This window comes from Hypanus sabinus, chromosome 5, assembly GCF_030144855.1.
Source record: "Hypanus sabinus isolate sHypSab1 chromosome 5, sHypSab1.hap1, whole genome shotgun sequence".
NCBI lineage: Eukaryota > Metazoa > Chordata > Chondrichthyes > Myliobatiformes > Dasyatidae > Hypanus > Hypanus sabinus.
The window spans coordinates 18,181,103-18,206,344 of NC_082710.1; the positions used below are offsets into that span (position 1 = coordinate 18,181,103).

A 25,242-nucleotide genomic window follows, 5' to 3' on the forward strand; every position below is an offset into this window, starting at 1 on the left:
TACAGTCAGTGGCCACTTAGTCAGATAATGGAGGTACCTAATAAAGTAGCCATTAAGTGCAGTGATGAGTTCAGAGGTCAAAGAATGAGAGCACTTAATCAGTCATTTTATTTCCCTCAAAAAGCTGTTACTTCAAGTATTTCACAAGTTGCAGCTCTTGCAATGATGCGCCCAATGTAATGGAAAATTTTAACAGTTAAAAGATCTTGAAGATGGTGCAGAGATTGTGATGTATGATTAACACTCGTGCATTGCTTCTGAAGCACTAGTTATTGCTCTTGTCTGCAAGTTGCACTGCATAGGTGCAAAGAAAAGAAGGGCAGTAATATCAGAAGAGGCAAGGACCAATTAAAATCAGCCTGAAGCTCAAAGATTTGAGTTTGCTTTCATAAAGCATCCCTCCCAGACTTGTGGCACAACGCAGAACTCAACACACATGGAACTTCAACGGAAGCTTCTGAAAGTAAATAAGTTAACTTTCACCCTCTGCTTCTGAAAACGGCTTCAGATGATTCTACGTCTGAACTTTATTTGGGAAAAATTTTGCAAAGTGACAGAATGTGGTGAAAGAGCGGGCCCTTGGATGCTGCAGTGGGACGTGGCAAGTGGAAAGGAGAAAAGATGAGGAAGCTGTCAGCTGCAGTAACCATGTCAGAAGCCAGCCTGCAAGTACCTAGACCCACTGATGCATCATCGAACGCTGTATCATAATAGTGAGCCTTTGGCACTGCTCAATGCATCATGATCTCAGTTTCCACACGTTGTCAATCCCTATCAATCAGTACCATGAGTTAACACATTGATTTTGCCTATCATGCATTGACCACTGATGCGCCACACTCACGCCTCCAAGCGTGTGCTCTCCGCTACATTTCAAGCAGCACAGACATACCACTTGAATATACTGCCAGAACGTGGTGACAACTTCCCCTCTCCGCTGCAGGCCAAGTTGGCTTCCCCTCACCATCAGCCAACATGCAGGATTGCAGATGACCTTAACTGCTTGACATGCTTTCCTTTGACTTCCCTTCAGTGAGACAGGGCCTACAGCTTGTGAAACAACATGCTCCTCTGAACCACTCTTTGGCAAAGAAAATATTAAGTTTACTAAATACTCTTTGAATAAAAGATCACTGACTTCCCTCATGCAGCAATGCATTGCAAAGTACAAAATGTTCCTGAAACCTCATGAGCGTAACTAAACACAATCATTTTGAGAGCCCTCGAAATGTCATCCCTTCCTGCTTTGAGGCTGGACTGTGTAACCAATTTCAAAAGAGACTAGAGTCTTTGAATCAAAGATTACAAGGAGAAGACATGAGAATGGGATTGAGAGAGATAATACGATGGGGAAGATTCAAATGAGAAAATGGCCTAGTTCTGATCCAAAGTCTTATGGTCAATTTCAGGGTCTTGATCCTTGTTAAGGTCAAAATTCTCGTACATTTCCCAGACTTTCAGGCAGGGGAGTAACTCCCTCTCTGCTGGGAGTTCTCATTCTCTACAATATGTTGCATTTTTATGGGGATATTGTCGTGGTTACTTGAAATGACCAGGAGATGCAGACAATTATTTGAGAAGTTTAAACCTTTATTTGCAAACAAAGGCTGAGGCAATCAATGAACTTGTCACCGAAAGCCTGCCGAGCTCCGGTGTACAGCATTCTTTATAGTAATTTCTTATCTCAGTTACATTCCGGTTTCATCAGCATACCCAATTGATTTATAATTGCATATCATCTATATATTAACTAATCAATCCCTGTTGCCCAGCTCTCGGTGCGTCACCATTATTTTTCACCCATTCGCATTGGGACCTTATTCGTGGCCAAGATTATGTTTTTCAGACAACCTCCCTCACATTACATTCCTGCTCGCAGCATCCTGTCCGCCACCCGTTATCTCTTACTAAACAAAGGCTGAGTGTAATACATGGGATACATCTCAGCTAATAGTGCTGCTAAACAAGCAGGTGTTCTGTAAGTGTCATAATATGCAGCTAAGAGAGTACAAAGTATCTAGTGAAAACAACACATAACAAAATGTGTCTAGAAAATAATACATACTAATATTCAGTACCTAGAAGTGATTACATAGTATAGTAAATAGCTAATACATAGTGATTATATTTCAGGTATATATAGTGGTTATGTCAGATATATTTCTCAATAATATCTGGTTCTGACTATCTCTGGAAGCAACTGTTTTCTGCACAAGCCTTGAGCACAAGAAGTACTCTTTCAGTACTTTCTGCACAGTACCCTACTGATTGACATGAGATAAATAGCTAAATGAAGAACGTGGTACTTCACTGCTGGTAACAGTCAAAGGAAAATAACCTAAAATTAAAACAAGCTGCATTTGTCTTTAAATTATCAATGACACCATGCTTGAAAATGCTTGGAAAATGTCAAAGTACAAATATTCCAGATTTCTACGATATACATTTTACATTAGCGAGGCAATACTGCATTCCACTTCCAGGTCAAGCTCTCTTCTCACTACTACCGACAGGTAGGAGCTTCAGATCTTGCACCAATAGGTTCAGGAACAGTTACTACCCTGCGACCATCAGGCTGCTGAGTCGCTGAGAATTAACAACATTTATCTCTGACTCCACAACCTACTGGCTCACTTTCTACGACTCTTTACAACTCATGTTCTCAGCGTTAATTATTTATATGTATTTTTTTTATTTGCACAATTTGTCCTCTTTTGCACATTTGTTGTTTGTCACTGTTTTGTACAGCTTTTCACAATTTCTCATGTATTTATTTTTCCTGTAAACACATGCAAGAAAATGAATCTCAGGGGAGAATATGGTGACATATCTGTACTTTGATTTTGATTCACAACTTCTGATCCAGCTTTCCTTTACTGAGAGCCTGTGTAACGTATAAACAATTAACAGGATTTTTTCAACTGCTAGGCATTTTATGTATCCTCCTTCTCTCTCCCTACAACCACACTTTGGTCTCACATATCCATATGCAATAGAGATTTCCTGACTACAACTGAAACTGTGAGTATCAGTGCACTAACAATAACTTTATTATTCATGAACAATCAGATGCTACAATAGATCATGCACAGACATAATGGTCTAGAAGTTCTCCATATATTCTGTAAAAAATACCTTTATTGATTTATTTACTTACTGAGTTAGAGCATGAAGTCCTTTTGGCCCGTTGAGCCATACCATCCAGCAACTCTGAATTAACCCTAGCCTAATCATGGGACAATTTACAATGACCAACTAGTACATCTTGGATTGTGGGAGGAAAGCAGAGCACCCAGAGGAAACCCATGCAGTCACGGGGAAAATGCACAAACTCCTTATAGACAGTGGCAGTAATTCAACTCGGGTCAATGGTGCTGTAAAGCACTGTGCTAACCATTGCGCTAATGTGCTGCCTTCACTCTAAAATATTGTACAAAATATAACAAACACCTTAAGGGAAGAGGAAAGGCATATAGCTGGTTTATTTAGATGGCTAACACCAAATCACAACATTATTCAACAAATTAATCAGCAAATTTAAGATCTTAGTTTGTTCTCCCTTTATAAACTGACCTGTGATATGACAATGGCAGGAGTACACTGAGTTTGTATTCATTCTGAGAGATCGGCAGGGAAAATGTAATGACTGAGGTGAGAGTTCAGGTTCTCCCAGACTTAAACAGATAATCTAGGCAAATACTTCAGTGTGGAGAGCTTATTTTTTTACCAGATAGTGTCTTTTCCCTTTTCCCACCAGAGGCTGTTGCTGAGGAACATCCCACTATACAATGAAGTTATTTCACTATACTGTGGTAACTATGACAACAATAAACCAATTACTAATCCAATAAATCTATTTTAATGTTCTCCGAATGTCAGCCACAAAACACTGGACGGTCAGTGATCACATTGATGATTGTGGGACATGTTGTGCATAATTTAGCTGTCAAGTTTACATATAAAAATAAAAAACATCGCACTGCAAAGATAATTGCCAGTACAAGCCTTTATAACACCCTGAGCATAGAACAATACAGCATGGAAACAGTTCCTTTGGCCCAACTGGTCTGTGTTACCCAGAGATCTGACACACAGCTCTACAACTCTCCTATCTATGATGTATCTAGATAACTCTTAAATGTTGCTAGTGTGCTTCCCTCGACCACTATTGATGGCAGCTCATTCCAAATATGAAGCACCTTTTAATGAAAATCTGCCCAATTGTCCCTTTTAAATCTCATTCCTCTTTAGAGATTTCTAGGGAAAGCAGCCTCTCTACTTCCTTGGGAGTTTATGGAGATTCAGCATGACATCTAAAACTTTGGCAAACTTTTACAGATGTGCTGTTGAGAGTATATCAACTGTGTTGACTCCATCACAGTCTTGTATAGAAACACCAATGCTCTTGAACAGAAAATCCTACAAAAGGTAGTGGATTCAGCCCAGTACATCATGGGTAAAGCCCTCCCAACCATTAAGCACATCTACACGAAAAGCGAGGTTCATCATTCAGGATGCCCACCACCCAGGTCATGCTCTTTTCTTGCTGCTGACATCAGGAAAACGGTACAAGAGGCTCAGGATTCGCACAACCAGGTTCAAAAACCGTTAGTTCCCCTCAACCATCAGGCTCCTGAACAAAAGAGGACAACTTCACTAGCCCCATCATTGGAATGTTCCTACAAACTATTGACTAACTTTCCAGCACTCTTCATGTCATGTACTCATAATTTATTCGATAGATTTGTTGAGTACGCCCACAAGAAAATGAATCTCAGGGTTGTATATGGTGACATCTATGTGTTTTAATAATAACGCTTACTCTGAGTTACTTTGAACTTAAACTGATGCCCTCTTGTTTTCAGCACAGCCTTCCTGGGAAAAAAAGACTATTGTGCTTTTACGCTTTCTATACCTCATCATAATTTCTATAATCTAATAAATATCTATAATTTTTTTGCACTCCCTCCCAAACCTGGTGGCAATAAAGACAATTTCTGATTTTTTCACTGAGAAATAAAGCTTTCTTCTCTTAATGTGTTTAAGATAGCTTAACCAAGTAAGTGTTATCACCAACAAAAAGACATTTCTAAGAAACACTCATACACTCAAAAATAGTTCATTATGCTGGAATAAAATTGCCTTAAGAGTTACAAATGTGTTAGTTGTGTTGACATTCAGAGGTCATTTTACTTCATATGTTTGTAAATTAAATATTTTCTTTTTGAAACTGTTCAATCAAGCTGACAGACTATATACAATTGGGTAAAAAAATTCAAAGTGAACACTTAAATGAAGTCAGCAGGAATTGCACTAAGCAATATTTCACAGTCAAATTAAAATGCTCTGTTCTAAACGATACATGAGTAAAGGTGGCCAATTATCCTTTTCTGCCTCCCATGCAACATCAACAACCATGTTGCCAATGTCTCAAAGATTTTAATTGATCCAAGACAATGCAATTAAGCATTTACATTGTAACTTCTGAAAGACAGGCAAAAATAAAACATTATCAATGCAATTTTAAAAAATAAAACATGCAACTTTCACTAATCTTTAACTTGGCTTGGAATCCAGAAATCAAACCGATAGAAAATTTAACAGACATATCTCTAACTCCAGAGTCCGTTATTCCTTACAGACAAATGCACATTAGTTCTGTCATGTACAGTCAAGGCATATCAATCATGGTGAAAAGGCACAAGACTGAACTCAGATCGAAATAATGAACATTTTACACATTAATGAGTCAATCTCTCATTTGAGAGAGAAAATATTTCTTATAATCATTCTTCTGATGTAGATGTTTTGACAAGGCCAAGATTTATTGCCTCTCTGTACTTGCCCTGAGTCACTCCCTGAGCCATGTAAGACTGGATAAAGACAGCGGGTTTCCTTCCTTCAAAGCAAATTGACGAAGCCTCTCCCCCCTCCCCCTCCCCCTCCCCCCAGCTTCTTACTCTGCCTTCTTCCCCCTTCTTTTCCAGTCCTGATGAAGGACCTTGGCCCAAAACATTGACTGCTTGTTCCTCCCTATAGGCGCTGCCTGACCTGCTGAGCTCCTCCAGCAGCTTTTGTGTGTTGAGGGCTCTGGGTCGAGGAGAACTGGAGAAAGGCAACAGTTTGTAAATGAAAGGATGGCAAATTAGACAGACAGGTTTAGTTTAATTTGGCATCAAGGTCAGCACAGACATCGTGGGCCAAATGGCCTGTGGGCTGTGCTGTACTCTATGTTCTATATTGCCGGTCAATGACATACATTTTGAAGAAAGGACTAATGACAGCTGTTCAGAGAAAGAAAGAGACACAGCCTAAAGAGAACACCACTGGCTCAGATAATAGATAGGAAGGATGACTCAGAGATAAAAAGGAGTGAAGTCAAAATAACCAGAGGCAGGATTCAAAACAAAACATTCAAAAAGGTAAAGTTATCAGTGAATCTGCAATTTCAGGAAGTCGAATGGAACTTATCGGAATTTATTTTTATTTTAACTGGCCAAGGGTTTCTCATTCTCAAAAGTAGTGCCGTGGTCAAGAGGAAATCAGTGAGCAAATGTTAGCCCACAAATGATCATGATTTATTTAGACTCACAACCTCTAAATCGCTCATTCAATAATATCACCATAACCCAACGGGTAGCAGGCTGGAGATGCCTCTCTACCAAAGGAGGTATGAGGTGCTCCTTCCCTCCACTGGCCTGCAGGTCATCCTTGGGCAAGGGATTGTACTTGCTTAGCCCCTCCCCTCCACCCCCTCACATCAGGGTCACATGAAGCCATGGGAGCAGGTGGTGGATGGTCGTATGAGTAGCTGGTGCAGATCACAAGTCCTGGTTATGTGACTAATGACGCCAGGTAGATAATCTCTGACAAGTATTGATAATGGCTGGGGCCACCCGTCTTATAAAGACACTGGCCAGAAGAAGGCAATGGCAAACTTCTGTAGAATAATTTGCCGAGAAAAATCACGGTCACAGGACAACTCAGCACAAAACGAACAAACCAACCATAATCCAACACACATTCAAGATTTCACATTGAAGAATCTCACATTCTTCGCACCTTCCACATAATTATTAAACAGCTGAATTTGCGATAGAAACTTACAATTTAAAGTACAATCGAAGTTTAATCAATATCAAGCTGGATTTATTAAGAAAAATATAATAAAATCAGACCCCATGTCATGGTTCTTTAACAAAGCAATACCTTATTCAATGAACTGAAGAAATTGTCGCAAACATTTGAACGACAAATCATTACAGACCATATGGAAATTGTAAAGTTGATAAATTTCAATGACTTAAACTAAATAAGGATATATATTTTGACTATCATTTTGCCTATTGCAAACATATCAAAGACTGAGTGGCTAAGGAACATCTCTGCAGGTGATCACCGCTGTACAAACCTAAAATTCTGAAGAGGGTAATATTCCTCTGTTGCCTGGAATGACAATCGGGGGAACAGGAGCATGCCACACAGCACATTGTGGCTGTTCTGCCTTTGAAAGATATCAGGACTGATCCAAGACCTAATTCCACTTACACAGCATCGCCCTATGTCATTCTTTTTCTTTAGTTAACAAACGTTATCACTCTTCATTCGAAATTACCAATCCGCATGCCACCAATTACTACCTACTAACTTGTGTCACACTTTGTATGCAGTATCAAAGTACCTGCTGGAAGATCTCGGCAGGTCGAGCAGCAGCTGAGGAAGGAAAGGACTTGCTGATGCTTTTAGATCTGGGATTTCCCCACAAAACGTTGACAATTCCTTTCTTTCCACAGAGTTCCACCAGCATATTGTATGTTACAGATTGCAGCATCTGTAGTCTCTCATGTCCTCTTTGTATGTATTATTGTTACTACTCTTAAATTGCTTCACTGATACTCTCTATTAGCTAGTATGGCTACATCCCCAAATTCCAAATATACCAGGAAACAAAAACAATTCCTTCCATTTATCCCATTAGAACTTAACTCAAGCCATTGCTAAACCCAAGAGAGAAAAAAAAAATCAGTCTGTGTAATTTCTCCTTGGAGTCTCTTACACTGATACACTCGTTAAATATGGCTAGAAACAGATGAAATGTATAGAGCATTTAAAGACTCTAAAACCAGTAACACTGAGGCATTCTCCAAACATTATTTGATTCCCTTCAGAATCCCCATGGACAATCCCAAGCACAGCTCTGAAAGGAGGAGGGCTAGGCATGGGGCTAGCAGCCCCAACCCTCCCGTGAAAACCCAGAGCTACAGAAACACCAACAGAAATGCCAACAGAAACTCAGGAAGAGAGTTCCAGTAATCTGCTCTGACAGTGACCTCCGCCCTAGTAGGGATAATGGGCTTAAGTAGGTAAGTAACTTCAGAACCTCTCTCCAGATTGGATCTGAGAACTTTGTGGACTGCCAGATTATGCGCAGTCTACAAATGAGTTTTTTTTGTTGAAGAAGCCTTGATTGGTGCATAGTTACAAGACTGGAGCATCTCTGGATTCCAAATGTTGCCTCATATCAAGGCTAAGTGTTCCTTCTATCCTCTTCATGCCTTCCAAATATGATGAGGGTGCTTCACTGGAAAAGCTCAAAGGCCAGCGACAAGGATGGGTGAAAAAGACACCCAGAATCTAGGCCTCTGCTCCATGCTTGAAAGAGCCAGCAATGTGGACATGTGGAGGACATCCATGGATGTCAGGCTGTCCCAGATTGGTGTGTCCTGGAGTAGATATCCATGCATCCAGGAGATACAAAGGCTGGTGAGCCTGAAGTTCGGAGTCCCATCATCGGTTACACCAAAGATCAAAGTCCAAGGGTCTATTGGAAGTCTGGACTGAAACTGAATCTGAACTCTTTTGCTCTGAGAAGAAACACTAGTTAAATTCTGCTTTGAAGTCCCACTAAACATGGGTTCCCAACCTGTAGCCCATGGACCACTTGATTAATGGTAGCGGTCGATGACATAGAAAAGATTGGGAACCCCTACACTAATTTGATAGAGCACATGTCACAGAGCATTACAGCACAGAAACGAGACCTTTAGCCCATCTAGTCCATGCTAACTTGGTCTTCTGCCTAGTCCCATCTACCCACAACAGGACCACAGCCCTCATACACCTTCATCCACGTACCAACCCATACTTCTCTTGTTACAAGTGTACCCTCATTTACCTCTTCTGCTACCAGCTCGTTCCATGCTCACATCACTCTTTGAGTGAAGACGCTCCTTCTCACATTCCCCTCAAATATTTCACCTCTCACCTTAAACTTGTGACACCTGGTTGTAGCCTCATGCAATTTGAGGGGGAAAAGCCTGCAGGCATTCACCCCCATCTATATTCCTCATAGTTTTGGGTGACATGAACGGCATGCATACTAACGTGCATATGTATGATAAACGCTGAACATCTTTTACTCTTTCTCCTCTTCTTTCTTAAAACTGGAAAGGCACACACGTTGTCCATGTGCAGATAAACTAAAAATGAATCACTTTAGGGTCTGCACAACAATCAAGCTCCTGAACCAGTGTGGATAACTTCACTCAGACTTCTGAACAGATTGCATGATATACCGACTAATTTTCAAAGACTGTACAACTCATGCTCTCTGTACTATTTATTTAATTTACTGCCACAGTGCACCTTGCACCTTGGATGTCTGTCAGTCGTTGTTATATATCATTTTTCATAAACGCTATTGTATTTCTTTATTTTTATTGACATACAAGAAGGAATAGGCCATTCCAGCCCTTCGAGCCACACCACCCAGCAATACCTTGATGGGCCAAATGGCCTAATTCTGCTCCTTTATCTTATGGTCATATGTTTTTTTTTCCCATTTCCCTGTAAATGCCTGCAAGAAAATGTATCTTGAAGTATTATTCTGATGATAATTTACTTTGAACTTTGAATTACCGCAAACATACAAAGCAGGTAGAACAAGATAACATTCCAGCAAAGAGATTTTTACACTCAAGTATCTTTCAAAACAGTGAAATATCCCAACTAAATGAATGCAATACAATTGATCATACTCCAATAACAGAGTTAATGCTGATATTAGTGTCTGAAGACGGTACTAAAAGCAGCTGCGTACGATGCTAGTTTATGCCCCAAGCAGCTGCTGCCTCGAGTTGCATATCCCTTGGCTTTACACAGAAATCAGTGATGAGCATGTACATTTTTCTTACACATAAACCATCTGCAGTAAGTGTGGCCACAACATGCTATTTTGCTTTCTTCAATGCAAGGTATAAGAAAATTAAAGAGATGCTATCCTCCACAAACCTTTCTTTCTTTTGTTTTAAGTTATGCTTAAATAGTGCCCGAGATGGAGCTGCTAAGTTTACAAGTTCCTGTAGTTTTTTCTGGTATCGGGCAGTGGCCCATCCATACCAATTGCTGATGCAACCAATTGGAATGCTCACCACAGTATAGTTGTAGAAATTTGCAAGTGTCTTTGGTAACATTCTGATTCTCCTCAAATGCCAAATGAAATGTAATCACTGTCAAGCCTTATTTGTAATTCCTTCAGTATCCCGGGCCCAGGATATATCTTCAGAGACAATAACATGCAGGAACTTGAAACTGCTCACCCTTTCTACTTTTGATTCCTCGATGACAACCAGTGTGTGTTCCCTCGACATCCCCTTCCTGAAGTCCACAATCAATTTCTTGATCTTATTGACATTGCGTGCATGGTACTTGCTGTGACACCACTCAACCAGCAAATCTATCTCGCTTCTGTCCAATTCCCCATCATTATCTGAAATTGTGCCAACAACCGTTGTGTCATTGGCAAATTTATAGATGGCATTTGAGCTGTGCCTGGCCACACAGTCATGGTTCTAGACAGAGTGGAGCAGTGGGCTAAGCACACATCCTTGAGGTGCACCAGTGTTGACTGTCAGTGAGGAGGAGATGTCATTTCCAATCCTCACAGACTGTGCTCTCCTGGTGAGGAAGTCAAGGATTCAGTTGCAGAGGAAAGTACAGAGGTCCAGGTTTTGGAGCTTATTGATTAGGACTGAAGGTATAATGATGTTGTAATCAATAAACAGCAGCCTGACATAAGTATTACTGTTGTCCACGAAATGCAAGGCTGAGTGGAGAGCCAGCAAGATTGCATCCACTGTAGACCTATTGTGGCAAAAGACAAGTGGCAGTGGGTCCATGTCCTTGCTTAGGCAGGAGTTAGTTCAACCATCACCAACCTCTCAAAGCACTGCAACACAGTAGATGTGAGTGCCACTGGACAATAGTCATTGAGGAGGTTCACCCTGCTCTTTCGGGCACTGGTATGATTGCCACTCTTTTAAAGCTGGGAGTAGAGGTACAGCCAGCTGATCAGACTTTCTAAAGTGCAGGTGTAGGAGGGCATGGTAATTGTTCTGGGTAATATAACAGCGGTCAAGTGTGTTGGCTCCTTTAGCTCCACAGCTGGTAGATGTTCAGAGACTTCCGTAAGCTGGCCTGGTTCAAATCCCCTAAAGTGATGGGAAAGGCATCAGGGTGCGCAGTTTCATACCTGCTGATAATGTTACACAGCTCCCCCAGAGCTTGCCTGATGTTAGCCTGAGATGGAATGTATACCACTACCAGGGTGATGGTGGAAACTACCTTGGAAGATAAAAAGGACAATATTTGGCTGCGAGATGTTCCTGGTGGCAGAGTAGGATTCAGATTGAACTGCCATGTTTGTGCACTGTAAAGCACACTCCACGTCCTCTGCCTTTAAAAGACTGAGCTGCTCTGTTTTTACGGAGAACGGGGACCATTGAGCTGTAGCGCAGCATCCAAAGTGATGGGTGCCAGCTATGTTTCCGTGAAGCAATGCACACAGCAGTCTCTGATGTCACTCTGGTACAGCAATCTTGCTCTGAGGCTTTCAAATTTATTTTCCAGAGACTGTACATTTGCCAACAGGATAACTGGGAGTAGAAGTCTACAAAGCCTCTACATTTCAATCAAACGTAGACTGGTGCAACATCCCTGCTTCTTCCGTTTTCTTACAAGAGAACTTCAATTGCGATCTGAGTCTGCCATCTGAGGTTCATAGATTTTGCGCATCGATAATTTTTAAAAACATTTTAAAGCAATACTGCTTATATCTAACCATGGGCTACAGCAGCAGAAGGTCACAAATGTCCACTCAGTGGCCACTTTATCAGGTAGAGGAGATACCTAATAAAGTAGCCACTGACTGTATACGTAAGCTAAATGCTCCTCAAGCTTGATCTTAAGTGATGAGGTTCCCAAAATAGCCATTGCCCCCTTCTACTGAACTCCATTAAGGCTAAATTTAGTGAGTGCAATAAGATAGCCCAGTGAAAGGTCATGGTTGCTGCCCCTTACTACTGTGACTTGTCATCTGTGCATTCTCATCAGTAACCAGAGGCCTTTGACAAATGAGAATCCATGTGATGGATCACAGAAAAAGACCAGAAAAAACATCAGCTTCTGTACAAAGCCAAATGCAACAATGTCCTTCAACAATCCCAAAAAGAACGTTACAAAACTCATCACTGACAACACCGAAAAGAGCTGAAGACTTATTTACGAGACAACACAACCGTATGAGTTACTGTCAAAATAGTACAAACCGAATGTCCATGACAATGTTAAATTGTGAAACAGTATTCACACATTGCATGACTCCTCTATACAACTGGGTGACAAAAGGAACCTGCCTATGGCTACAGAATTTTCAGAAGGCCTTTAACAAGGTGCCACATGAGGTGGAATAGGGCCTATTCCACACTGTATCTCGAAAGAATGGAAAGGAAGTAATGCTGAAGCTTTATAAGGCTTTGGCCAGACCACACTTGAGCATTGTGAGCAGTAAGAAAGGATGTGCTGGCATTGGAGAGGGTCCTGAGGAGGCTGACGAGCATGATCCCAGAAATGAAAGGGTCAATGTATGGGGAGCTTTCAATGGATCTGAGCTTTTACCTGTTGGGAGTTTAGAAGAATGAGGGGAGATCTCATTGAAACCTATCAAATATTGAAAGGCCTAATAGAGTGGACGTTGAGTGATTGTGTTCAATACCTGGGGAGTCTAAAACCAGATCGCGCAGCCTCAGAATAGAATTATAAGGCATTGATCAGTTTTGGCCCCATATCTAAGAAAAGATGGCCTAATTGTGCTCTGATGCCTTATGGTCAGATGGAGCAAACAACATGGTCTGTGCTTAAAACCACCATAGTTGTAATCTGCGAAGTAAGTGATTGATATCAATGCAAATCATCAGAAACCCGTTAGGAACAAGACCAAAATCATGTCATAATCCAGCCCTAGATGAGATTAGCTGGATCGGGTTGAACCAACAATCAAGTCTAATTTCTGCAGCACAACTATTCACTAGAAAACAGCACTGCCTCCCTGGCTGAACATTTAGCATAATTTTCTGCCTTTGAACCTGTCTTGCATTTTACCTTAATTCAGACAATGCTGAGAACATTAAATACAACCTCCCATTCAACAAGGCTCAGCTCACAACAGAGAGTTCATGACCAGTGTACGTAGCACACTTCAGAACTTGACCCTCTAAGCTTCAGTATTGCCTTAAGTGATTTATATTTACAAAAATAAAATACTTGTTCATTTTAAACTGAATCCAATGCAATTCAAAGTACAGCCGCAGCATGTGCTCTGGAAAAGAATAATAAAAGCAGAAAATAAAAAGGTACAACATGAGAAGAATTGTTCCTTTCCAATGCTACTAGAGTCTTACATAATGCAGTAAATCTTCTCGAAGAGTTTTTGAAAAAGTTAGCTGTCCTTCTTTAAATATAAAAAGTTAGCTGAGTTAAAGAAACTAATTCCAACCTTGATTTTGGGCGTCATGGTAGCATGGCGGCTAGCATGTCACTTTACGGTATAAGTTACGCGGGTCCAATTCACACCACTGCCTGTAAGAAGTTGGCACATTTTCCCCTTGACCACGTGAGTTTCCTCTGGGTGCTCCGGATTCCACTCACAGTCCAAGATAGACCGGTTGGTAAGTTAATTGGTCGTTGTAAGTTATCCCACGATTTGGCTCGGATTAAATAGGGGGATTGCTGGGCGGCATGGCTCGAAGAGTCAGGCGGGCCTATTCCACAGTGCATCTCAATAAGTAAATAAATGGATTAATCCACCTAATAATTTCAATAACCTATGATCAGAATCAGGTTATTATCAGAGACGTACAGCATGTTGTGAAATTTGTCGTTTTGCAGCAGCAGTACAGTGCAATACATAAAAATATTATAATATAGAAAAAGAAATTCAGTGGATTCTGATTAATTGGGCCATGGGTTAATCAGGGCAGCCACTTATTTAGGACAGCTCTTAAACAACAAAAAGTAATTGAGAAAATAGCCAGGATTTCCTTTGTTTATTTGGGACACTACACCCAGGAGGCTGTTGCCAAACCGTTTCTACCCAATGTCAGTCACGTGCACTTTTGTAGCCACTGGACACTACACCAAATTTAGAATGAACGGTTTTTAAATAGTGTCAGCTGCATAGGCTTATATTATGTTACTCATATGGGCCAACCAATGCCGAATTAAAAACCAGTGAATTTTGACACAACTTCATGCAGGCAGTCCATTATCTGCACTAGGTGTCTGCGCTGATTTTGTTCATTTATGGTCAATCTGAAGAACACATCAGTGTACACTAAACAAATTCCTTCGTCCATGATGGTGAGGAACTAATGCACAGTCTTATAGTCCTGCAGTAGTATTGGTAGCATTCTGATTTGTTCTGCATTTCATTTGAATACATAAATTGTTATTCAGTTAAACACAGTTTGTCTCTTTTAAACATTTCCGTGAAACTTCGGCCAATTGGCGCAACCGCTAAACTGGGCCTACCATACTGGTTCCGATGCCTCTCAAATAACCAGAATCCACTGTACAAATACGTAGTGCAGTAAGAGAGCAAAACTAGTGAGGCAGAGTTCATGGATTGGCTCATTGTCCATTCAGAAATCTGATGGAGGAACAAGGGTAGAAGCTGTTCCTAAAACACTTAGTGCGTGTCTTCAGACTCCTGTACCTCTTCACTCATGGCAGCAATGGGAAAAGAACATCATATCCTGGGTGATTTGGGGGGGGGGGGGGGAGAGTGTCCAAAACCAGTAATTACTGGAAAAGTTTAGCAGATCAGGTGTCTCTTACAATGAAGGGTCTTTGACCTAAAATATGAATATTGTGCTCTTTCTAAAGATGCCGTCCAACCTGCCAAATGTTTCCAGCACTTCCTTTTTCTTATTTTAGATCTCCAACATTCAGATTTTTTTGTTTATAATTTCTATCACTATTAATGAACTTTGTTGACATTTCTGACACAAATAGAACCATGCCTCACTGAATATTCTGTACAACAAGAAACAACTAGTTATAATTTCTTCACCTTTGCTCCTATTATATCTGTCCCTCAAGTCAACACAGATAATATCTGTGTCTCTTGAAAAATAATATTATATCTGAGGAATGGAATTAGGATAAAAATATTTTGCACAATCCACCCAGTTGCAATGTTATACTATTACATGGCTGACTCGTATCCATGAAAGGTTGTGATGAAGCCAGCTCACTGAGTCATCAGAACTGGGCTCAGAGACAGATTACTTTTTGTCCAAAGCCCAAAATGAACAGCTGGATCAGATTCCCACTGCTCACAGCTAGTCACGGAAAATTCCAATCAAACCAAAATAATGAGTTATTATAACTTTCCAGCAATCTCAAAAAGCCTTCTCGCAACTAAAACATTACATTTGATTTTGCATTAAACATCTGGAGCACCAGAATGCAAGTGTCCCTCCTTGAGGTTTGTTCCTATGCTTAGCACCCAGATTGTCCAATTTAAGCACTGTCTTCATTCAGTAGTCCCTACCTACTTCAATCCTGAACCCGGGTTGGGACCCCACTGTCAGGTTCCTACATGGTGTTCAGTTTCAGGTTTGGGTCAGGTGGTGCTGTGTCCACATATCTCGTACTATAACCAAGACGCATAGACTTGGTGTCAAAGGATCCATTTATTTATTTCAAGATTCCTGCGCAACTATGTGACTAATTAACCTACTGACCCATACATCTCAGAGTGCAGGAGGAAACCCATGTAGATATGGGGAGAGCGTACAACCTCCATATTGAACCCGGGTCACTGGACCTGCAATAATGTTAGGCCTACTGCTACACTACTGTTCTGCCCCCAGGACCATAACCATACATTTAGCAACCCTGGCATGGGTAGCAAACTTCTCAGGTGTCAGTGGCAGGGTGTAACATTCAGCGAGGGAGTAGCCCGTGTCTGGGTCATATATCTCAGGGATCGCTTTCAACTTGTCCCGGTGCCACAGTCATGTGGGCCCTGGATGAAGACTTCCCCAGGTTTTGAGCACAACGTCTTGGCATTGTTGTTAAGTTTGACTCGGTGTCAGTCACCAGGCATGATATTCTGTAAATCCCCCTGGGCTGAGCACAGAAGATGTTGTAAGTAACATGGTATGGGGTCAGTCGGGTGTGAGCTCCAGTTCTCTGCACTTTAAGCACAATGTACCTACTGTAGTCGTGTGAACAGCCCCTTGATGCAGTTGGCAGAGCTGATGGAGGCACTCTGATATGGACCAGCCCGTGAGCACATTCTTAGCAACCTGCTGAGACTTACAACACTCCACTTGCCGTTCCTTTCATTGAAAACTGGAGCTAATTAAAACTACTTTCTTCTTGGTGGGGGGGGTGTAACAGATGTTTACATAGACTCTAATTTGTAGCCAGAACCTTTTTAAACTAGGGCAGCTTTCAGTTAACCTTTTGAGAGCCCAGTAAACTGTAACACATGTACAAGATTATACTACCTTCCCCCCACTCCCCCACTTCCCAATCATAGTTTGAAATCTAAATGGGCACCACAAATTGTACTAAAGCAAATTCTGCACCAAGCTTTTACCTCAAATTATTATCACCGTCCACCAAGCAAGGTAGCAAAGTGAAAACACTAATCTTTTTCAGTGTCAAAGTCAAAGTAATTTGTTATTGAAATACGTACATCCAAGACATCTTCAAGGAGCAGTGCCTTAGGAAGGTGGCATCCATCATTAAAGACCCCCACCACCCAGAACATGCCCTCTTCTCATTGTTACCATCAGGGAGGTACAGAAGCCTGAAGGCACACACTCAATGATTCTTCCCTCTGCCATCCGATTCCGAAATGAACATCAAACCCATGAACACTATCTCAATACCTTATTTATTTCTATTTTTTTGCACTACTTATTTTAACATAACTATTCAATAGACATGTATATACTTAATATAATTCAGTTTCTTTTCCCCTATATTTATTTATTGTGCCTTTCATTGTACCGCTGTCATAAAGTTAACAAATTTCATGACATATGCCAGTGATATTAAACCTGATTCTGATGCACTAGTTTGAGCTTTATTTTCTTTCAAGTATTTACAGGAAAAAATACAAAAAAATTTTACAAAAAAAAGATACATGAACAGATAAAGACTAGTGTGCAAAAGAAACCAAACCTGTGCAGATAAAAATAATACAGAGAACATGATTTGTGCAGAGTCCTTGAAAGTGAGTCTATGGGTTGTAGATTCAATTCAGTGGTGAATGAAGTTATCCACATTGGTTCAGGAGCTTGATGGCTTCATGGTAATAACCTGCTAACCTAACTTTAACAGGAGATTGTTCAGGTAAGATGAATCTTTTTCACTCTATTTCCGTCAAGTAGGAAACATCTTTAAAGGGTGTCTGGTTCCGGAATAATGCCTCAGCGTAAGTTGTTTCTCCAACAGTGGGCATCGTGAGAGTTTGAGACACAGGTGAGAGAAGCTTAGCAGTGACCTACGAGCCGTGCAAATGTCATGCATAGCTTTGCTGTGAAATTCACCGTCACCTTCAGACAGCTTGCACAATCTTCAACAGTCTGAGTATCAGAAGATCAAGAAAGACTCCAGACCCAGCACAAAGCTCAGTGATAACAGGGATCAGTGCTTTTCTGAGACCTGAACCACTATAACTGGCACTTCCAAAAAACTGAAGCAATACAAGCATGCAGTATTTGTAAAGATGCCCAGACTCACTGGCAGGATAATCCGATGACATTTGACATGTCCCAGTCTATGCTCATCAATTTTTATTGATGCACAATCTGGAAGCATCGCAGCTTGGTATGGCAAATGCTCTGGATGTGACTCAGGAAACTGCAGAGTTCTGGATGCAGCTCAGCACATCACAGAAACCAGGACTCTGTCTATGCTTCTTGCTGCCTCAGTAAAGTAGCCAGTATTATCAAAGACCCTACCCACCCCAGACATTCTCCCTTTGCCCCTCTCCTTATCAGGCAGTAAATACAAACTCTTGAAAGAGCATTCCACCAGGCTCAAGAAAAACTTCCATCCTGCTGAATGGTTCCCTGGCAAGATAGCAAGATAACCTCACAGACCACCTCATTATGATCTTAGACCACAAATTCAGACATTGAATCTGCTCCACTATTCCATCATAGTTACCCCATTCTCCTGTCTTCTCCCCATAACCTTTAACACACTTACTAATCAAGAACTAAACAACCTCTGCTTTAAATATACCTAATGGCTTGGCCTCCACAGACATCCGTGGCAATGAATTCCACAGATGCAACGCTCTCTGGTTAAATAAAATGACCCTTCATTTCTGTTCTAAAAGGCTGTCCTTCTCTGAGGCTGCGCCCTCTGGTCCTAGACTCTTCCACCATAGGAAACATCCTCTCCACCTCCACGCTACTGAGGCTTTTCAATATTCAGTAGGCTTCAACGAAATCCCCCTCATTCTTCAAAACTCCAGCGAGTACAGACCCAAAGCAATCAAATAATCTTGCATCTTATTGACCACCTGCACTGAACCAGAATTAGAATCAGGTTTATTATCACCGGCATGTGACGTGAAATTTGATAACTTCGCAGCAGCAGTTCAATGCAATACATAACCTAGCAGAGAGAGAAAATAGTAATAATAATAAAATAAATAAAACATAATATTAAATAAATAAGTCAATTACATATATTGAATAGATGTTTTTTAAACTCGCAAAAACAGAAATATTGTATATTAAAAAAATGTGAGGCAGTGTCCAAAGATTCAATGTCCATTTAGGAATCGGAAGGCAGAGGGGAAGAAGCTGTTCTTGAATCGCTGAGTGTGTACCTTCAGGCTTCTGTACCTCCTACCTGATGGTAACAGTGAGAAAAGGGCATGTCCTGAGTGCTGGAGGTCCTTAATAATGGACACTGCCTTTCTGAGACACCGCTCCCTAAAGATGTCCTGGGTACTTTGTAGGCTAGTACCCAAGATGGTGCTGACTAGATTTACAACCTTCTGCAGCTTCTTTCGGTCCTGTGCAGTAGCCCCTCCATACCAGACAGTGATGCAGCCTGCAGTCATTACATTTTATTCTGCATTCAGTTATGGTTTTTCCTTGCACTATCTCAATGCACTGTTGTAATGATTTGATCTATGTGAACAGTATGCAAGGTAAGCTAACCCCAAGCTCAAGGAGAAGCCATGGGCACCCGCATGAGCCCCAGCTATGCCTGCCTTTTCTTTGGCTACACAGAACAGTCCATGTTCTAAGTCTTCCCAGGCAATGCTCGCCAAGTCTTTTGTGCTTCATTCCTGACCAAACTGGTGCAGCTTCATGCACCCATGCTGAACACATCAATTTCATCAACTTTGCTTCCAGCTTTCACTCTGTCCTTCAATTTACTTGGTCCATTTACAACACCACCCTCCCTTTTCTCGACCTCTCCGTCTCCATCTCCGGAGAAAAACTGTCTGTTTTTTATTTACTGAGATGCAGTATGGAACAGCTTCTTCCGGCCCTTCGAGCTGACCAGCCCAGTGATTCCTCAATTTAATCCAAGCCTAATCAAGGGATAATTCACAGTGACCAATTAGCCGATCAACCAGTTACCCCTTCGGACTGTGGGAGGAAACCAGAGCACTCAGAGGAAATCCACATGGTCACGGGGAGAACGTATAAACTCTTTACAGGCAGCAAGAAGAATTGAATCCACTTTACCTGTACTGTAAAGTGTCATGCTAAGCACACACTAGCGTAACAACACTTATTTATAAATGCTCCAATTCCCGTGGCTATCTTCACTATACCTCTTCCCACACTGTCTCCTGTGAAAATGCCATTCCCTTTTCTCAGGACCTTTGTTCCCGTGATGAGACTTTCCTTTCTAGGACATCAGAGATGTCATCCTTTATCAAAGAACTTGGTTTCCCTTCCTCCACCATTGATGCTCCCCTCATAGACATCTGCTCCATTTTCCAAGCGTCTGCACTCACCTCATCTTTCCACCACCTTATCAGGGATAGAGTTCTGCTTGTCTTCACCTACCACCCCATGAGTCTTCACCTTGAACAGATCACTCTCTGCAACTTCCGCCATCTTCAACTGAGTTCTACCACCAAACACATCTTTACCTCCACCTTTGCTTTCCACAGGATCGTGAACCCCGTGATTCCCTTGGCCATTCATCCCTCTCCACTATCTCCCTCCCGGCACATATCCTTGCAAGGGCCAGAAATGCTACAACTTCCCAGTCACCTCCTCCATGACCTTCATTCAGGGCCCCAGGCAGTCGGAGTCGTCTATTGTATCCGGTGCTCCCAATATGACCTCCTTTACACTGGTGAGATCCAACATAAATCGGGAGAGTGCTTTGTCAAGCACCTTACCTCCTCTCCTTTTGCCAAAATGGAATTTCCCAATGGCCAACCATTTCAATTCCTATCCCCATTCCAACACATCAATCCATGGCCTCTTCTTTTGCCACGATAAGCCCACTCTCAAGGTGGAGAGGTAGCACCTTATATTTCGTCTAGGTAGCCTTCAAGCTGGTGACATAACCATCAATTTCTCCTTCCGGTATTTGTTTTTCCTCATCCTTCCTTCTTCTTTTATTTCCCATTCTGGCCTCTTATCTCTTCTCCTCACCTGCCTGTCACTTTTCCCTGGTTCCCCTCCTTATTCCCTATCTCCTTCTTCTATTATCCTCTTCTATCTGATTCCTTCTTCTCCAGCCCTTTACCTATCCTGCTTACTTGGCTTCACCTATACATCACTTTCTAGCTAGTGCCTTTTCCCCACCCCCCCCCCCCCACCTTTTTATTCTGGCATCTTCCACCTTCCTTCCCTGTCCTGAAGAAGGGTCTTGGCCCAAAATGTTGACTGTTTATTCACTTTCATGGATGCTGCCTGACCTGCTAAGTTCCTCAAGCATTCTGTGTCTGTTTCTCTGGATTTCCAGCATCTCTTCTGTTTATGCTGTTCATGTACACGTGACAATACGAATTCATTCCAATTCCAAATCAACATCACCAGCAGGTTTTTACTTTTTGGAAAAAGGTATTCCTTCCAATACCAGAATTTATTGCCCAGCCCTAAGTGGCCCTGAACAGAGGGCACTTAACAGTGAAGAACCGTGCTGTAAATCAAGAGATGACAGATCTCTGTTCCTGTTGGTCATTAGTGAACCAGATGTATCTTTACAGCAATCCAGTAGTTGTGAATTCACCATCACTAATAACTAGCTTTGAAAGAAAAATTCAGGTTATAAACTGAATTTTAATGCCTGGGAGTTATGGGTTTTGAACTTTGGCCTCTAGATTCTTGACTGACATGCCAGAATTAGAGACACCATGGTCCTATTTAAACTCAGTGAACTTTGAAGGCAGACAGTGTTGCTCAAGTAGGCAGCACCAATCTCCCAAAATAGATATCCCACTCTGTGTTCTGTCACAGGAATTGTATTCTAAGTGGACACAAGAAAGAATACAATTATATTCTCAAAGCGTCCATGAAAGATTATAACATTGCACAAGACCATGAGACAGAGGAGCAGAATTAGGCTCTTTGAGTCTGCTCCACCATTCCATCATGGCTAACTGATTTTCTCTCTCAACCCCATTCTCCTGCCTTCTCCCAGTAACCCCTGACCCCCTTAATAATCATCCTAACCTATCACCTTCGCTTTAAATATACCCAATGACCTGACGTCCACAGCCATCTGTGGCAAGGAATTCCATAGATTCACCATCCCCTAGCTAAGAAAAAAAGAATCCTCTTCATCTCTGTTCTAAAAGGATCTCCTTGTATTGTGAAGCTGTGCATGCTGATCCTCGACTCTCCCACTATAGAAGACATTCTCTCCACATCCACTCTATCTAGGCTATTCAATATCCCGATAGATTTCAATGAGACCCCCTTTCATTCTTCTAAACTCTAGCAAGTACAGACCCAGAGCCATCAAGCACTGCTCATATGTTAACTCTTTCATTCCCAGGATCCCCTCTGGACCGTGACTGAGGCCAGCGCACCCTTTTCTTAGATAAGAGGCCCAAAACTGCTCACAACCACCTCATGTGAAGCTCTCGGATACAGTAACTCAGAAAAGAGAAAGGGCATTTGGAATTCTTTGTGAACTTCCATCAGGTGCAAGGAAGGAGCATATCACATCCTGAACCACCCAGCTGTCTCCTATCAAGTGGCTCCTGGCCCATCACTGGGTTCATCGTCAGAGGTCAGAGAGCAACTGAGGTGACATCAGATGTATTTCTGACTCCCTTGCTGGCAGAAGACAGAACCTAGAAATTGGTACTCTCTGACTATGATTTTAACTCAAAAATATGGTATATCACAGACCAATCTTTATGCAACACACAAAAATGCTGGAGGATCTCAGCAGGCCAGGCAGCATCTATGGAGGGAAATAAACAGTTGATGTTTCAGGGCCTGAAATGTTAACGGTTCATTCCCCTCCATAGCTGCTGCTTGATCTGCTAAGTTCCTCCAGCATTTTGTTTGTATTGCCCGAGATTTCCAGCATCTGCAGAATCCCTTGTGTCACAAATCTTTACACTTTTTTTACATCACCAAGTTCGGACAATGCTAAAAGTTGCACTGGTCGTGAGGGAGTATAACAATGAGGAAAGCAGTTTTTGTTGTAGAGCCATCCGATAATAAAGAGCTCAAGAGATTTGATAGATGTATAAAAATACCATCCATACAATAGATTGTGAATTATATATTCAGAAATAAAGATAAGACATGAAGATTTGGCTCATTTAAGTGTGTTCATCAAAGCAGTATTAAAGTATATTTTAATATTTTTCCCCTCAAGCATATAGCATAGTAAATAATTCACTGTCAATATTGCTTGATTAAAGATTAAAGAAAGATTAGCTTTATTTGTCACATGTACAACAAAACATGCAGCGAAATGCACTGTTTGCAGGAATGACCAACACAGCTCGAGGATTGTGCTCAGGGAGCCTGCAAAAGTCACTACACTTACAATACCAACATAGCATGCCCACAACTCATGAACTCTAACCCTAAACTGTATGTCTTTGGACTGTGGGAGGAAACCAGATCACCCAGCGAAAACCCACATGGTCACGGGAAGAACGTACAAACTCCTTACAGACAGTAGCGGGAATTGAACCCCAATTAGTGATCACTGGCACTGTAAAGCATTGTGCCTCCTGCTACGTTACAATGCAGTGTGATTATTAATTTGCTAGGATATAAAAGGGGAAGTTGTGGGATGTGAAGTGCAAATGGGTGATAAAGCATGCTTCAGCTTCTTGTCAGATGGCCTGACTTAGAGAGACAATTTATCTGTCCTCAGAGAGCAACATCTCACAAGATCTGCTTCAACCAATTTGTTGAAAATAGCACTTCCTTTCTGAAGCCAAGCTGGCTACCTTCAAGGTTTAGTCAAGATAAATTAAGCTCAGCTTGTTGCTTTTCACTGAGCCTGCCATCCCACCATTATCTTCAAAAGGTTCAATCCTCCATCATTGTTCTAATCAAATCAGTACGAACACTTCGGAGTATTTGCTCAATAGCCATAACTCTCCGGAACTGCGCACTTTGAACTGAGATGCTTAATTAAAACTGTGCTGTGAAAGCTCTGTTATTTTTAGATTTAATTTTGCACATTTTTCACATCTACCAGCGTATTTCAGGTGCTGCAACACGTTAGTGTTAAATTAAACAGATATTCCACCTCTCAAGCTGCGATCCGACAATCACATATCCCAGCATGGCCAAAACATAGCAAGAATATGTAGCTTCTGTGTATATAAAGTGCCTATAAAAAAGTATTCACCACCACACCCCCCCCCCCAACCCGCCCCGGAGGGTTTCATGTTTTACTGTTTTACAGTGTTGAATCACAGTGGATTTAATTTGGCTTTTTTTTGACACTGATCAAGAGAAAAACTCTTTTAAAGTGAAAACAGATCTCTACAAAGTGACCTAAATTAATTACAAATATAAAACACAAAACAACTGATTGCATAAATATTCACCCCCTTCTGGTCAGTATCTCCACTCTGCCACCCAAGGCATGACTTGGGCCATGTGTGGAGTACAGTGTACAATATTTGGAAGGTGTTCAGAGAAGGTTTACCAGGCTAATACCGGGGAATGGAGAAGATTTTCCTTTCGTGGGAGAATCAAAGTAGAGATTACAGTTTAAAAATAAGAGGTTGCCCATTTAAGTCAGAGATGAGATGAAACTATAGAAAGGGTGCAGAGGAGACTTACCAGGATGTTGCCTGGATTGGGGAGCATGCCTTATGAGGATAGGTTGTGAACTCAGCCTTTCTCCTTGGATCGACGGAGGATGAGAGGTGACCTGATAGAGGTGTATAAGATAATGAGAGGCATTGATCATGAGGATAGTCAGAGGCTTTTTCCCAGGGCTGAAATGGCTAGCACAAGAGGGTATAGTTTTAAGGTGCTTGGGAGTAGGTACAGAGGAGATGTCAGGGTAATTTTTTTTTTATGCAGAGAGTGGTGAGTGTGTGGAATGGGCTACTGGCGGCAGCAGTGGAGGTGGATACGATAGGGTCTTTTAAGAGGCTCCTGGACAGGGACATGGAGGTTAGAAAAATAGAGGGCTGTGGGTAACCCTAGGTAATTTCTAAGGTAAGGACATGTTAGGCACAGCTTTGTGGGCTGAAGGGCCTGTATTGTGCTGTAGGTTTTCTATGTTTCTACGTTTTTAGTAGATGCACCTTTGGCAGCAGTTACAGCCTTGAGTCTGTGTGGATAGGTCTCCATCAGCTTTGAACATCTGGACACCGAAACTTTTCCCCATTCTTCTTTACAAAGCTGCTCAGGCTCTGTCAGATTGCATGGGGATTGTGAGTGAACAGCCCTTTTCAAG

At 41.6% G+C, this 25,242-nt stretch overlaps 1 protein-coding gene across 1 annotated transcript in view; it reads right to left on the reverse strand.

The window, feature by feature from the left end:
- LOC132393961 (solute carrier organic anion transporter family member 3A1-like) overlaps window positions 1-25,242 on the reverse strand; it is a 293,808-nt gene that overhangs the window by 209,373 nt on the left and 59,193 nt on the right. The gene's annotated exons all lie outside the window — the stretch shown is intronic.